We start from the raw sequence: 14,811 nt of genomic DNA on the forward strand, positions 1-14,811 counted from the left end.
TAGAGATGTGAATAAGTAAGAGAATTCTCCTCTATGGAGTCTGGATAGAGCATCCTTTAATAGCTGTAGAATGATATGGAATTGATTACCTAGAATATAATGTCATAGTATGAGTTGGCATCCTGCCTTATATAAGCCTCTGAATGATGGTGAGCAGAACCAAGGAATGTCTTGTTTTCTTTTGCACAGGCTGACAGGGAAGTGATAAAGAACATTGCATCTCTACTTGCATTGATTAAGATGGACCCAATTCCAAGCGTGGTAGAAGAGGGCAGAAGTGAAATGACACCAGATCTCTCATCTGAGAGAATTACAAATATTTTTTTTCTTTCAATAAAGGCTTTAGCTGTTGGAAAGTTGCTGCACGAAAAGACATGATTACATAAAGTAAGAGCCCAAGGCAGGGTATTTTATCATTTTTTCCACATAAAACTTGATATTTTTGAAAGGCCAAAATATTTTATATTTTAAAATATTTTAATTACTGATCTTGTTCTTTATAAATGTTTTTTCTTTATTGAAACATTTCTTCAGTGAAACACTTTATTAAAAAATTGCCATTAGGAAAACATTTTTGTAATGTTTCAGAGTTTGGTACTATTTGCCTCTAATAAACTTAGAAGCGATTAACAAATGAAACTGAGTTTGTTTCTTGACATTGGACTGAGGGAGGGAGGATTATTTAAGGAAATGAATCTGAAGTGATGATGTATCTTTTGGTCAATTATTAATTTGAATGGTGTCACAGAACATTTTCTGTGGCTTAAGACCATTCTTAAAATTAAGCCATCTCTTGGTCTGGTTTCAAACTCATGAAATTTATTTTAAGTATTTTGGGAAACATTGAAGGGGAATTAAAGTAAAATTAAATTCTGTTATGAAATTGTTTTCACTACGTTTCCCCTGAAAGTATGCAATTTTAAATAAGTTTTAGGTCAGTAAAGTCAAACATTTAATTACCAAATAAAAAAAGAAAAATAACTGTTTACATGCAATTTTATGAATAAAGAATCTGTTAAACAAAGCAATCAAAATATGATCAAAGAGGAAGTTATGACTTCCTTAGCCATAAAGCACAGTTATTTACTATACCAAATATGTACTCTTATAAATGCACTTATCATTCCAGTGCAACATTTTTTTTAAAAAAATTGCAATAATATTACTACCCTCTTAATGACAGAAAATCAGTCTTAGAGTTTTGATACATATGTAAACTCTTGTGATGCTTATCTCTTTTTAATTATTTTGGCCAATTTTAGATTTTTTAAAAGAAGTTTATACACACATATCAAGTGAAGATAAAGAATTGTGGCTTAGGAGGAGCTTTTGAAATAGACTGAAGACAGACACACATAGAGAGAGACACACACACACACACACACACACACCTCAATCTAATGTGATATTGGGAAGATATCACAAGTGTTACAACTTGTGGAAAAGATAAGGATTTCGTCTTATTGTGTTCTACATGAGTCAGACCATTAATGTAATATGGTATTTGCTTTGAGGCTCTAAATATAACAGGAACATGGAGAAATTTGAGGAGAACCAGTATAACAAAAATTATTAAAAAGCTATCAATTTTGTTAGAATTTGTTAGAGACTGGGATTGCTAAACCCAGAATAGATACTATTGATGGTGATAACGGCTATTACAAATGGAAAGGCAAAAATATCTGCTCAGAAATCCTCTGAGAACATAGTTGGTATTCCAGTCATTAGGAGGAATTCTCCTAATTAATGATTAGTAGAAAAAATTGCTAAGGAGAATGTAATAAAGTACTCATTGGCTCTCTTTCAAAATAGAAAGGACAGTCATATTTATGTAAGAGCTGAAAATAATTTACGCTGGAAAAATTAATAGCTTCTTCAAGTTCCTTTCAGCATTATGATTCTAGGATTCATTGACTTGCCAAACACCATTTACATTGTAGTTTGCGGGCAAGGTAGACTAATTAAAATGCTTTCACTGATTGTTGGAGAAGTAATGAATTTCCCCAGGTCATAGTCTGTCTGAACTAATACAATTCTTTACATCCCATCTTCAATCAAATATTTTACATCTAAATAGGGGAAGCTGTTGTGTTTGGAGGGGGCAGGGTGAAGGCAATAGAAAAATGGAGGTGACCGAATCTGTTTCCTTTTGAAGCTTACTAGGGCATCTTTTTCACTTGGAAGAGTCTTTGAGATCTGGGTAAGTAGTTAACTCCTTCGAAACCTTCTTAAAAGACTCTTAGCAAACTAGTCATTTAGGCTTTTTCAGCAGCTATGATCAGATCTTCAGAGTAACTTTTGCTTTTCTGATACCTGAAACCTTGTGGAGGAAATATTAAGAGGTGAGAGAATAACTGTAATGAAACGTAGGTGAGACTGGCTGGAAAGATTAAACAAAAAAATTTTTTTTTGAGAAACAACTAAATATGGCAACTATATTTACTTATTTTCCTTAACCTTTTGGGCCTGGCATTCCATCAGTCGGTTATTCAAAAAGCATTTATGAAGTACCTAAAATATACCAGGCCCTAATTCCTTCAAAACTAAGCTCAAACACCTCTTTTCCATTATGTTTTTCTTGATTAGCCTAGTGACTGATATCTTATTCCCCCTACCCTCAAAAAAGGTACAAGTGATACAAAGACAGAAATGAAATAATCTCTTACCTCAGGGAGTTTACATTCTATTTAGGGAGAAACCTGTATACATATAAATATATGAAAAATAAATACAAGCTAATTGGAGGAGGGGTGGTGATGGAATGAGGCCTGATAGAGAAGAGGTGTTTGAGCTTAGTTTTGAAGGAAACTTAAGGATTCTAAGAAACAGGTGAGGAAGGAGTGCGTTCCAGTCTTGGGGAATGCTTTATATAGAGACGGAAGAGATTAAGTTTGTCTGAAGAGGGCTGGCATGAAAAAAAGTCATTGATTCTCACTCATCATGGTAATACTCTTTTTCTGATATCAGTGAAGAATAAAGAGAATAGGAATGCAAGAATATTCAGATTTGTTTCTACTTCATTAAATTACTTTCAAATTTTAGCATTCCCCATCCTTTTTCTTACATTTGTCTCTTCCCTCACTCCCTCAATCAAGAAAATAAAAGCTAACACTGGGTCTTTAGAGGGAGGAAGATTCTGTGTATAAAATGTATGTCCATATATTTGAGAAAATTCTGGGTAATCAGAGCTATGATAGGTTTTATTGAGTTAGACAGACTTTGAGTACAGTTCTGACAGTGGATTATGTCTACTGCCTGAGGACCAACCTGTCTAATTCTTTGGCCATCGCAACACATGAAACACGTCAATATACAAAATGGCCCTCAGTCTTTGGTGACCCCTTTCTGCTTCTCCAGTGACTATAATATCACTATACTTTAATACAATTAGAATATGAGGCATAATGGCCAAAAAGAGGACAAGACGGATTTAAGAATCATCATCCATCTAAAATCAGATTTTAGATTGCCTATAAATTTTAACTTAAGTTAAATAAAATTATTAATTAATAATAACTTAATAAGTTAAATCTTTGTCCCATGAGAAATTAAGCGAAGTTCTGCTGGAAGAACTATAATGCATTGATATTGAATTCAGTCAGTCAGCTAGCACTTACTAAGAGCTTACTCTGTGTGATGCACTATGCTAAGCACTAGGGCTACAAAAATGAAAGGGAATAATTCCTGCTCTCATGGAGCTTTCTAAGAATAGTTAACTACTCTGAAATCCTCTTAAAGAATTCTTGCTTTTAAGAGGTGAAAGTCATGTAGCCCTTTTCAGCTGCTTGTTCCAGTCTTGTTTTGTTGACAACCAAAACACTGAAGGGAAATACTGTAGCTTAATGGTAGGACAGCTCACAGACCCCTCTTCAGATACAAGGTAGTAGAGTTCAACAAACAATTCAGTTCAGCTGACACTTATTAAATACCTACTATATGTAAAGTTTTGTGCTGCGCAAAGCCAAAACAGTCCTTTCCTTCAGTTAGTGTATTCAACTGAAGAAATACATCATATATATAAGACATACAAAATTATACAAAATGATACCAAGAGAGAGCACTAACGATTGGAGGGGTGATAAGCTTTGTGTAGGAAATGTCACCAGAGCTATGATTTGAAGAATGTGGGGCTTTCAAACAGGTTTTGTTGCTGTTGAGTTGTTCCAGTCATGTCCAACTCTTCATGACCCTGTTTATGTTTTGTTGGCAAAGATACTGGACTGGTTTGCCATTTCCTTCTCCAGCCCATTTTACAGATGAGGAAACTGAGGCAAAGAGGGTTGTGAATTTCCCAGGGTCACATAACTGGTGTCTGAAGTCAGATTTGAACTCAGGAAGTTGAATCTTCTTGACTCCAGGCCCCGCATTCTATCTACTGTACCACCTAACTGTCTATTCAAAGAGGTAAAGGTGAAAAAAAGTTCATTCGTGGGCCAGGGGTGCACACTGAGGAGGGAACCCATGTAAAGGAATGGGGACAACAGGTGGAATGTCATGCAAGGGGCTTAAACAGCTAGCAGGCCAGTTTGATTCAAATGGAATGTGAATCATAGAAAATATGAATAGAAGAGTAGGTGGGAGTCAGATTGTGGAAGGCATCAGAAGCAATGCTAAGGAATTTGCATTTTATCTTGGAGGTAAGAAGAAAGATTTTTCTATGGAGAAATGACATACCTCAGGTCTGCATTTTGGCAATATCAGTTTGACAACTATGTGGTGGATGGAATATTGAGGCGTAATGAGAGTTAAAAATCTCCCATTGATAGACCTCAGGTGGGCCTATTGTGAGGGAGACTTGATTAGGGGAGGCTTGTTCCTCTGGAGGCCAACACCTTTTGCTGATTGCTATTGAGGCAGTGGGTCACGAGTGATAATATCTATATCCATACATACATATCTGTGTGTGTATGTGTGTATACTCTGAGGTGAGGTCTTGCTTTGGGGCTTAGTTTTTGGAAGAAGGTTCATGTACCAGATGAGACTCTGGGCAGCTGTTTTAAGAAGCCTCTTGGCTTTGAAAATCCAGATGTTGGTGCTTCTCTCTCTGGTAATGATGTATGTATTGTCTGTGGTCAGACAGTTGGAAGCCCTGTCTGTTGGTCCTACTTGTATTTTCTCTATTGATATATGTGTTTGATTAAAATGATTGTCAACCCCCTAAAAATTGCTTTCCTTTTAGAAAAGCAGATCTAAGGACCTGTGCAGCAGGCCCTCCTGTTTATGCTGGGGTGCTTACTGCTACATGAGGGTAGAGACTGGAAGCTGAATAACCAATTAAAATATTACTGCTAGAGTCCAAAGAAGACGTGATGAAATAGGGTGGCAGCTGTGTGAATATGTAGAAAGAGACATGTGAAAGATGGTGGCAAGATAGAATAGGATCTACAAGGCTTGGCAACTGATAGGATATGGAAGAGTAAAGGAAAGGAACATATGAAGTATGACTTACAAGATTATAATCTTGATAATTGTAACAATGGTGGTATCTTCAGCAGAAATTGAGAAGTTTGAAGGAGGAAAGCATTTATAGGAAAATATTATGAGTTGCGTTTTAAACACATTGAGTTTGAGATGCCCATGGGATTTCTACATGGTAATGTCCAACAGGTAGTTGTTGATAAAAGACATTCAGATGATCACTTAGGGGTGGAAATAGAAATTTTGGAGTCATCCACATAGACATCATTGAATCCCTGGGAGATTATGATATTAAAAATAGAACATGTAGGTTCTTAAAGAAACACCATGCTTGTGGGCAAAGAGATGATGATCCTGCAAAGGAACTGAAACAATACTGCTAGTCATTGGTTTCGTCATACGTCTTACTGGGAACAATAAACATTTTTTTCATGGGACTTTTTGTTACACTGTGATACCCTGATAAGTGTAGTAAGCAAATGGAACCCCTCTTCCACTATGAAAATACTGTACTTAGAAGCTTTTGGTCTCATTCATTTCTCATTCTCAAGTCATATTTTCCCAGTATATTTTTTGCTATCTTCCCTGCTACCAACCTGTACGTTTAAGTCACAGAGTATAAATTCATAGAAAGTATAATTCAAGTTATAAATTCATAGAAGTTTAGGTTTGGAGCCAAAAGAGACCTTTAGTGTCATCTAATTTAAACCCTTCATTTTAAGAATGCGAAAATTGAGACCCAAAATGATGGAAGATTTGTCCATGCTTACCCAGATAAGACAGAGCTAGGATTCCTACTTTGGACCTTTGATACCAAATTCAGCATTCTTTCTGTTATACCATACTGCCCAAAACTGGCTTAAATTTTTCATAGAGTTTATTTGCTTCTCCCTTTGATGAAGCAGATGTGGATGAAAAAGGATATGAATATCTTGATTGTGGTCTCAGCTTTTGTCATGAGCATTGCATGGTGAGATGACCAAGTATCTAATGAAGTTACACATCTTGTTGCCTTTTCATATACAACAAAGTTGACCTTGTCAACTTTTCCTTCTTCCTCACTGAGAAGAACCTCCATTTGACTAAATGATAAAGAAGCTGTCCTTTATTGATTGGAACTTTTTTATATAGTATATTCTGGTTTTACTTATTAGCACACAGATTAGGAGGTTATGGATGAATTGTATATTGATAGAAGAAGAGCTTACTCTATTGAGGGCACAGATACATAAACATGTTGAAGGTGTGTGTGTGTGTGTGTGTGTGTGTGTGTGTGTGTGTGTGTGTATAGTATATATTCATTTTTATGTAGAAAATAATTTCCAAGCACTTTAAGCTGGGCCTCCAGTTTTAATTGACTGAGACTTGGATGTCACCATTAAAAAATATATATCAGAAATATCTGTGTTAGTGTGCGAACAGAAAATAGACTAAGTGTGCATCTGTATACACTGTTATTAAGGTAAATGACCTACAATGAATGTGTAAAAGATTTTGAGTGTATTCTGAGGACATTCTTGATTTTGTTTTAATTTCATGCAGTACTAATGTGCCCAGTTATGAGTTTCCATTATACTAGCTATGAGGTAGCATTACAGAGAATACTTTTACCATAATTAATAACTAATAATATTAATATTTCACTAAAGTTCATCTCAATTGCTTCATCAGGGGTGTGTGTGTGTGTGTGTGTGTGTGTGTGTGTGTGTGTGTGTGTGTGTGTGTGTGTGTGTTGGTGGGGAGTTGGCTTGGTAAAAATTGGTTTGGTCACAGAACTTGTTGGTGGAGAGGGATTATGATCTGCTTTAGTGGAGGGAGAACCTGTGCTGGTGAAACATGAAATCTTGAAGTAGGTAAGTGCAATACTCTGCATATAAAATAAAAGCTTTTAGGGTATACTCTAGAGAGATGTTGCCTCCAACACGGTCCAATAAATGTTTATCAAATGCCTGCTATAAAAATGAAGTTTATATTCTTTTGGGGGGATAGAGTATTACATGTACATTACATAAGTAGCGACAGTATAATTTGTGGAAAGAATCGAGCACTAAAAGAGGGATGAGGGGCCCTCTGTGTGGACCAATTACTGAGTTATATTGAAGATATCTAGTATATGGAATGTCAACGGTTTATGGGAAATTAACTAAATTAGAAACTATGTTCCTAAATTTTGTAGCATCTACATTGGCCAGCTCCTAACCAAATTTGTTTCTGTGTCCCAAGTTTGTTTTTTTAAAGACATATTTCCTTTGCTTCTTCTGAAGCATGATGACTTTATTCTGTGAAAATGTAGAAAGAATGATTGGAAATCAGAGTGTAAGGATTCACATCCTGGTTCTGACACCTACTCCCTTTGTGACCATGTGCAGATCACTTCCTCTCTCTGGGAAAGGGGTTAGCATACATGACTACCAAGTTCCCTTCCAGTTCTAAATTTGAGACTGTGAGTGCTTGTGACTGTTAGGAATGACCCTGATAAGCAGACAATTAAATGCCGCAGAGAAAACAGCTAACTCTCAGGCTTAGGACCCTTTGCTTTGCTCCTGAGACCATAGCTGGAAGTACAGTCCCTGTGGCTTAGAATAAGACAAGGGTATTGGGATTCATTTCTCTATCCTTCCTCGATTCTTTCTCCACAACTTCATTGCGTGTACATACTCTTGGAGTCTCTCTGAGGTCTTTGAGAGTTCTCTTAAAGCCACAGTGATTATATTTATTTCTTAAGAGTTTCTCCCACAGATGCAGAAATCTGTTAACATTTAAAATAACAGGCTAGTTAACAAAATAATAACTAGTATGATTTATTTCCTATGTGTTCCATCAAAAGATTTTAGAACAGTATGAAGAACACTGACTCTGAAGTCAAAGGATCTATCCTCCCTCTGATGTTTATTACTTACATGACCTTAGTCAAATTCACTAATCTCCTGGGTCTCAATTTCCTGATCTGTAAAATAAAGGGGTAGGATGAGATGGTTTCAGAGGTCTCTTCCTGTTCAAGGTCTGTCATTCTATAATCTTAGAATGCTGTCAAAAAAGTCTTTGTTGTTCTATTAGAGAAAACATTCACATCCTTAGGAATTTTGCAAGAAAATTCTTTAGCATGTAGAAGCTCTTAAAGGGCAGGATTGTGCTTTTGTACTTGGTTGATTTCTATTGGACAGGACTCCTGCAGTGTAGAATGCTTGGAGCACGGTAGAGTGTCTGGCCCTGTAGTAAAACCCATTTGGATATCCTCTAGATCCATTAAAATCTCTTGAAATAAATCAACCTAAAAAAAGACCTGTCATAACTGTCTATAAGGTGCTGCTCTCTAGCATCAGTCCTTTTGTAAAACTAATTTTCAAAACCATAGCATAAAAGGCTACAGCCTTCAAGGCGCCTACTCATCCTGACTCTTGCTGTGACTTGTAGACATTCTTTATTCTTCAATCTTATCATGCTGCGCTCTCTCTCTCTCTCTCTCTCTCTCTCTCTCTCTCTCTCTCTCTCTCTCTCTCTCTCTCTCTCTCTTTTTCCTGCATGTGTATGTATGTGTCTTTCTCTTTCTGTCTGTCTTTCTTCTGTATTGCAATAATCCTGACCGATGGAAGTCAACACATGGGAGACCACATTTTCACATGTAAATAAACATAAAAAAAATTATAGGTTATTTAGGGAGGGCCCTAACAATTGGTGAATCAGGTACGAAACCAGGTAGAAGATTGTGCTTAAATTTTGTGTTTTTGAAGGTAAGTGAAGTATTCTATGAGGAAGAGTGATATCATGGTACCTTATACATAGTAGGTGCTTTGTAAAATATTATTGAATGAATTTGAAGCCATACCAATGGTAATGGAAGATAAGGGAAAAAGTTATAAGAATCATGTTGCAACTAGATGTTGGAGAGAAATTTTTATAGAAAAAAATGGATCATTCAGATTTTTATAATGGTTATGAGGTGGGAAGAGATTTTTATTTTAGTCTTAAATGGATTCAAGTGTCATAGGAGATAATTGAAAGAATCAGGAACTATATTTGGCATTGAATGGCAACTTAATATTGGTAGGGTCTGGACCTATGATTTTATTGTTAAAGGGAGCTCTTGATGAAGATCTACTTTGCTAGTGAAGGTTGGCACCGATCAACAATACAGGTAGTCTTAGAGAGGTGCCTAGAGCACTGAAAAATTAAATGCCTTTCTTAGGATTACACTTTCATTATATATTAGAGACAGGACTCAACTGAGTTCTTCCTGGCTCTCTAAAGCTCTATAAACCCAATCTCTGTCCACTATGCTATACTGCTCTCCCCTTTCTGCTATACCCATCAATATTGTCATTTTTTAAGGTTCTTCAAAATTAGGACACATTATTATTAGTAGTAATATGAAGACTTGGGAAAGAAGGAAATTAGCATTTATTAAGTCCCTGCTGCATTCCAGATTCCATGCTAAGTATGGAATATCTTATTTGCCCCTCACAACAACCTTGGCAAGTAGAGGCTATTGTTATCCCCATTTTATAGCTTAGGATACCAAGGCAGACAGAGGATAAGTGACTCGCCTTGGATTACACAGCTAGCCAGTATCTTGAACTCAGGTTTTCTCGATTTCAGGCCCAGAGCTCAAGCCACTCTGTCATCTGGCTGTCTCAGCGAGGGAAGAATTTTTTTGTTTTCCTCCTGGAACCTTTGTTAGCACAGAATTTGGGACTTCATTAAACCCTATTTTGTATTATTCTCAAATTCAGGGGGTTTTAACATATGTGTATGAGATAGAACTCCTTGGCAGTGTGGTAAAAACCTATGGACCCCTTAAAAGAATAAGTTTTTCAGTATTTTAAGGAAATATTAAATTTTAGTTGCATGTTAGTGAAAGTAAGGATGTATTTTTTTTCTTTTCCAAGTTCATAGACTACCTGAAATCTGTCCAAAGATTCCAAATTAAAACTCATGCTCTAGTTAATTCACTCCCCTCCTTGAGGATAGTAACTTTGTCTTGCAATCTTGCCTTCTGCAGAGGAATAGTCGGTATTAGGCACATGGTGGTGGATTAACAAATACTTATTACTATCAATATTTTTAAATAGCCTTAGTAATATCACAACTAATTAATAATCTAAGAATTCTAGACCTGAAAATGACCTTTAAAATTTATTGAATTTAACTTCATAACCACTGATGAGGACGTTGAAACCCAGATAGGTGACTTATCTAGCATCAACAGTACAATTCAGTTGTTATTTATTGAGCATCTGCCACGTGTGGGAGATAAAAATGAATAAAGCAGTCAGAGAGTTTACACTCTTATTTAACCTTGTCGACCAACCCTCTTCTTAATACTTCTCCATTGGCCTCAAGGATATAATTTTCTCCTGGTTCAATTCAATTTAAAAACATTTATTAGACTTACATTATGTGTAGCTCTCTTCCTACCTATTTGACTGATTCTTCTTAGTCTCTTTCTCTTATCTCCCTCTTATTGGGGGTCTCTAAAGACCTTTTGGTCCCCTTCTCTGTCTCTGCATCTTTCTTTGGCAATCTCATCTACTTCCATTATTTTTAGAAGAAGAGATAGAAGGAACCTTCAACGTTATCCATCTCACCGAACTCCCTATAGATGAGAAAACTGAGATCAAGTGACTTGTGCAGGCCATGTGGATAGTAATTGACAGGGCCAGAATATGAGCGCCTTCCTCTGATTCCAAATCCTTTGCTTTTTCCACTGTGCTTTGTAGCCTCCCTCATTAGCATCAGCAACATCCTCGTTAGCGTCATCTAGTATTGGTATAGTACTTTAAGTTTTGCAGAGCAGCTAGGTTATCTCATTTGATCCTCATAACCCTAGGAAGTCATTGTTATTCTCTTCATTTCACAAATGAGGAAACTTCAGTCAAGGAGATGTTAAGTGACTTGCTCAGGTTCAACCAGTTAGTAAGTATCAAGGTAGGATTTGAATCCAGGCCTTCCTGATTGCCATCCCATATGCTGTGCCACTTACTTGCCTCTAGATCTCTATCAGATGTGTATATACAGTACCCATCTTATCACTACATTACAGTCACATGTGGTAGGAAGTTGTAATTTTGGCTTATATTATTTACAAAAAAGAGCTTATGCTTTCTTTCTATAGGTATAATGAACATATAATGAACTCTTCTCTCCATATATGTGTGTGTTTGTGTATATGTATATATATGTGTGTGTGTAACATGTATATTCTATATACACACATACATATGGGGATATGTATGCACATATCATGGCAAAGAGATGCAGGGATGGATGACTGATAGTTAACACTACCAGCCCCATTACACATACACTCCCCCAGGTGAGTGTTGTCCCTTTGGGTTGTCTGTTCTTCTCGGATTTCATCTGTATGGAGATACATGGGGATATGAAGGAAGGACAGAGACATGTAGTACAATTAGCTTAGGTCCTTTTTCCCGGAGGTTCTGGTGATGACTAATGGATAAGGAACATTATTACCCTAAAGTATAATGACTAGACCTTAAGCTTCAAGAGGGCAGAGACCATGAATTTTCTATAAGCCTAGAGTGTAACAGAATTCTCTGTGCTAAGTAAGTATTTAATAAATGTTTGTTGAGTTGAATGGAACAGATCATAATAAAATGAATTACTACTGGCATAGCTATAGTAAGAATACATTTATAGAACATTTGAGTATTTGCATTTTCAAAATTAGAACTGATTTATTATTAAATTTCCACAGATAAATAACTAGGTTATTAGGTGACAAAGATTTTTCCCCCTTTACAAAGGTACACAATATAAATTAAGAGATGCTGACTACTTGTTTTCTTCCAAGATTATTGATTGTAAAAATGTATTTCCATTCATGCATAAAATAATGTAGGTAATGCTGGGTACAGTGTGAATGATCTTAACTTATTGACAAGTTATTAATATGCTTCTTTCCTTAGTGACTATTCAGATTATACCTAAAGTATGGCAAGTGTTCAGACCTTATTCCTGTTTAAGAATCTAAGTAAATTGCTTTCTTTACCATTTGATTCCACATATACTTTTTTATACTTATTTGCACAAAGCACTGCTAAATGCTGAGGGAGATAGAAAGATGTATAAGACATGGTCTCTGCCTTTAGAGAGTTCACAGTTTTGATAATTTAGAGTAATATGTTAGTTATAATATGTTAACTATATGATTGTAATATATTATTATAACAAATATTAATTATAATAATATGTTATAATATGTTAGTTCCTGGGCTAGCTAAATTCAAATGATCTTTCATCTCTAGAACTAGGATTGATTTTATGCTTACAGTGTATGTGAGGTTTTCTCTTGACATCAAGAGAACACCAGTGGACCACATGGGCAGATACATCAGTTATCTCTTACTCTTGCAAGGACTGGTGTCCCCTTTCTTTCGCAGTCATGCATTTCCTTTGATAGGCTCCTCTACTTTGATTCTGAGAAAACATGAACAAGAGTCATTGCACTAAATGGCAGGTTTGGATGAGTTGTGATCTGCATTCACACTGATGAAATCACAGATCTATGTGAGTTTTTACATTTGTAAATGTAAAATGTTTCACTGATTTGTGCTGGTGATTTAGAAAGAAAGGAATAAAAAAGCAATTTGTAATTACCATTTACAACTGAGAGTCTGATAAGCTGTTAAGCTCTAAAATGGATCTCTTCCAACTGAATTTTCTAGTGCCCTATGATTGTTTTATTTAGAAGATCTAGCCCTAAAAATTGACAAAATTTAAATGTTCTTGTCTCATATGTAATCAGGCTAATTCAACTACGATGTCACTGTACATCAAGTGGGTATAGTGAAGTGTTTCAAATTCATAGCCAGCAGAACTCCGGAGTGTGGCCTGAACTGGATTAACATATAATTAGGAAGTGTTTAATAAATAAAAATATAATACAAAATAGTTGTGGCTTTCTAAGTCATCGTGAGGCCCACAGGGATCTGTTTCCTTTTGAAATTGACACCATTGGTTTAGAGAATTATGTGTTGGACTTGGGAGTCAGGAAGTCCATGGTTCAGATGACGTCTCTGTCACTACTGCTTATAGGACCCTGGGAAAACCACTTGACCTCTCAATTCTCAATGCCTAGGGAAAACTCTCTAGGATTTATTTAAACTAGGTTATGGACTGGTGACTGCCTGAATTGATGAAGGGAGTTCCCAAATCAGAAGTGAATTCACCAGGTACACTGGTGAAATCACACATCCTTTGTGAATTTATGTCAGTATGGTGGTATTTGATTCACTGATGTTGAAGTAAAATTGAAAGTGAATTTATGAGACTATGTAAAAGATGTAAAATACTTACTTGAATTCCTAGCCTAATCTGTCTGGATTGGAGCAGATACAAATCTTTACTTGGTGGAACACAGCCCATCTGTGTCATTCTAATTCTGAAAACTCATAATAGCATAGAGTTTCTTATGATTCAAAAAAATATGTGGCATTACCTGATTGATGCATATTCAAATACTATATGGCAGTACTTCCCCATCTTGACTTTAGATACATATCAATATTTTAAAATTGTCTGTCACTTTGAAACAAATGATGTTCTATTTCTTTAAAAAAATGCTTAGTGGCTGTCAACCACAAGTGGGATTTTTAAGAAATGTGTAACATTTAATTTGTGAAATTCCCAAGTTGCTTTCTTCTACCACATTTCACCCTTTTTCTTGATGAGTACTGAAAAGGACATTTTGCCATTATGTACCACAGGAACAAATTGTCCTTATCATTTCTTGCTAATGTTGGGGGAGAGGAAGGAGAGAAGGACTGAGAAATCTGGTAGAGAACAAAGACTGAGAATCTTTGCTTCTTCAGACCTTTCTATTCAGAATTATCTTATCCAGTAGAGAAACAGGGGTCAATATTATTCCTTATCCACATCAAGATGATGGTTACAACATTAAGTCCAGTGAGGCATCTGCTAATTAAAAACAAGCTGGTTACATGAATTCAGCTGAGTTTGGTTCAGTCTCTGAATTTACTCAACCTCTAGCGATTTTATCTAAAATGATGTCCATGTCCTTTTCTTTCCTTGTGGCAGCTATGCCTGTAAATTTGAGGTTTATCCAGGTAATTGAGATACTTGTGTTATGACCATAAGATCCGCAGCACTGAGGGTGTGGCGGGATTAGAACAGCAGAACTGGGAATCAGGAGATCTGGCTTCTGGTTACATCTAATTTTGTGACTTACAGCAGTCATTTCATTTCTCGGAGCCTCATTTTTGCTAAAAATGAGAGTTGGATCAGATGATCTGTAGCATATTTTCTAGTTCTATGATTTCCGGCTGAGTGTCTCACCACTGGAATAGCTGTATTGTCCTGAGGATTTCAGGCGGCGAACATTTAACACATTTTTGTTGTTGTAGCAGAAACCAT

General features: G+C 36.1%; 1 protein-coding gene across 2 annotated transcripts in view; it reads left to right on the forward strand.

Moving 5' to 3' along the window:
• The window catches only part of AKAP7 (A-kinase anchoring protein 7), a 150,091-nt gene that overhangs the window by 109,232 nt on the left and 26,048 nt on the right, over positions 1-14,811 (forward strand). The gene's annotated exons all lie outside the window — the stretch shown is intronic.

The sequence above is a fragment of the Notamacropus eugenii genome, chromosome 2 (assembly GCF_028372415.1).
Source record: "Notamacropus eugenii isolate mMacEug1 chromosome 2, mMacEug1.pri_v2, whole genome shotgun sequence".
NCBI classification, from domain to species: Eukaryota; Metazoa; Chordata; class Mammalia; order Diprotodontia; family Macropodidae; genus Notamacropus; species Notamacropus eugenii.